A 2,500-nucleotide genomic window follows, 5' to 3' on the forward strand; every position below is an offset into this window, starting at 1 on the left:
ATCCATATAAATGAGCTAGTAAATGCCATACGAAAAACGGAATCCTAGGTCTTCTGACTCTAAATCCAGTACTCAGATCAGACATTTCTAGTGCCAACATTTGTGGCTACTGGCAGTTAGTTTGCTTTTTGAATGGGAAAGAATTCTGCAGAAGAGCTAGAAAACTTGTGTTTTCTGAACTAAGAGAAATATTCACATGCCCCTCCCTTAACAATCCTGTTTACAATATTCATTTCTTTAGCAAATCCTTCTCCAAATTCTTACAATGGTCAATGTTAGTCCACCAGTTGAATTATTATAATAATTTGAATATTCAAAATCACTTTTTATACAAATAAAGTCAGATCTAAATAATTGGAAAAATAATAATTTTTCATGGATGGAAAGAGCCAATAGAATTAGTAACAATCTTACCTAAACTAAGCTACTTATTCAATACCATACGAAGCAAATTGCCAAAAAATTATCTTACTGAGCTAGAAAAATATTAACAAAATTCATTTGGAAGAACAAAAGATCAAGAATAGCAAAAGAATTAGTAAAAAAATGTAGAAGGGAAAGCAGTCTAGTAGTATCAGATTTTAAATTTATAAAGCAGTAAATATCAGAACTATCTAGTATTGGCTAAAAAATAGCAAGATAGATCAATGGAACAAAACACATACAACAAACAATAATAAAAAGGTTATAGTATCCTTGTATTTTAAAAAATCAGAATTCAATGAATGAGCTTTTATTGTATATCTTTAAAGTATTAAAGGAGAAGTTTTTGCTAAAGAGCCTTAAAAAGTATTTTTATATTTTAAAAAAAGTGTTATATCAACCACTAAAGGAGGTTATCAATTGCTTATTTCATAGGAAACAGTGTGGTGGCTGAAAAGGGGAGGAAGAGAACTTTAATTTAACTTATTTTTTAAATCTTTATTATAAAAGCCAGTTTTCAGAAGAGATTTGATCAGTTTGGACCAAAAAAAATGAACTGAGGTATAAATATATAAGCTTAAATCATCTTGTACAGATAATAGAGGATATGATTCCCCTCATTTTATATTAATAAGTCAACAATCATTTATTAAGCATGTGTTATCTTCCAGGCACCGTGGTAACAGTTAGAGATAATAAAAAGGCAAAAAAAAAATCACAGTTCCTGAAGGAGTTCACATTTGAAGCAGGGAGACAACATGGAAATAAATACACACAGAGAAAATACGATAATCAAAAGGAAGGAGGTACAAACTATAGAAACTAGAAAAAGACCTCCTGGTGAAGATGAATTTAGAGCTAAGCCTGAACAAAACTGGGAAGGGAATTCCAGGAATGGGAACATTTAAGAGTCAAGAGAGAGAATGATGGTGTGCAAAACAACAGCTCTAGGAGGCCAGTGTAAATGGAGTGCTTGGAGAGGAGTAAAGTAGGAGAACATTCAAAAGGTTCAAAAGGTTTTGAATGAAAACATTCAAAACCTCAGGTTATGAAAGGCTTTAAATGCCAAAGGATTTTTTAAAAACCCTTATCTTATACCTTGGAATCAATTCTATGTATTGGTTCCAAGGCAGAAGAGTAGTAAGGGCTAGGCAGTGGGAGTTGTGGGAAGTGTCTGAGGCCAAATTTGAACTCAGATCCTTCCATTTCTAGGTCTGGCTCCAAATCTACTGAGCCACCTAATGGCACTCCCACAAATGATTTCATATTTGATTCTGAAGGTCAAAGGGAGTCACTGGAGTTTATTAAACTGGGGGACAAGGAGCAGCATGGTTGGACCTGTGCTTTCAGAAACTCCCTAGTGGAGGAAAAATTGAAGTGGGAAGAGATCTGAGATCCTGAGGCAAACAGGAAGAAGTGACTTGCAGCATCAGAGGAGAAAAGGGGATATATTGTAAGGCATTATACAGACAGAAATAATAAGATGACAACAGATTGGAGGAGGACTGTGAGTGAGAATGAGGAGTTTTAAAGATGATACCTACGTTGTAAGCCTGGTTGACTGAGAAGATGATGGTGCCCTTTGAATGTAACAGGAAAATGGAGAAGAGAGAAGGGTTTAGGGGAAAGAATATTCAGTTTGGAAGATGCTGAGTTTGAGATGTTTATGGGCAATTAGGTAAAACAGTAGAAAGGACTGGCGTCAAGAAGACCTGAGTCTCAGACACCAGTTGTGTCTCCCTAGGCAAGTCACTTCATCCTGTTTGCCTCAGTTTCTTCATCTGTAAAATGAGCTGGAAAAGAAAATGGCAAACCACTCCAGTATCTCTGCTAAGAAAATGCCAAATGGAGTAATGAAGAGTCAGATGTGACAGAGATGACTGAACAACAAAAATGGTGCAACGTGTTCAAGATGGTCTAATGACAATTAATGAAATAGGATTAGAACTCCTAAGAGAGAACAAAGTTTGCTCTATGGATGTAAGAATCATCTGCATAGAGATGATCATTGAATCTGTGGGAACTGATGAAATTTCCAAGAAGTGAGAGATGAGGGCCCAGCACAGTTTTTTGTTTT

At 35.3% G+C, this 2,500-nt stretch overlaps 1 protein-coding gene across 1 annotated transcript in view; it reads right to left on the reverse strand.

Annotated features, from left to right (window-relative positions):
• The window catches only part of AFP (alpha fetoprotein), a 41,450-nt gene that overhangs the window by 2,263 nt on the left and 36,687 nt on the right, over positions 1–2,500 (reverse strand). The window lies entirely within an intron of this gene.

The sequence above is a fragment of the Monodelphis domestica genome, chromosome 6 (assembly GCF_027887165.1).
Source record: "Monodelphis domestica isolate mMonDom1 chromosome 6, mMonDom1.pri, whole genome shotgun sequence".
Classification (NCBI taxonomy): Eukaryota; Metazoa; Chordata; class Mammalia; order Didelphimorphia; family Didelphidae; genus Monodelphis; species Monodelphis domestica.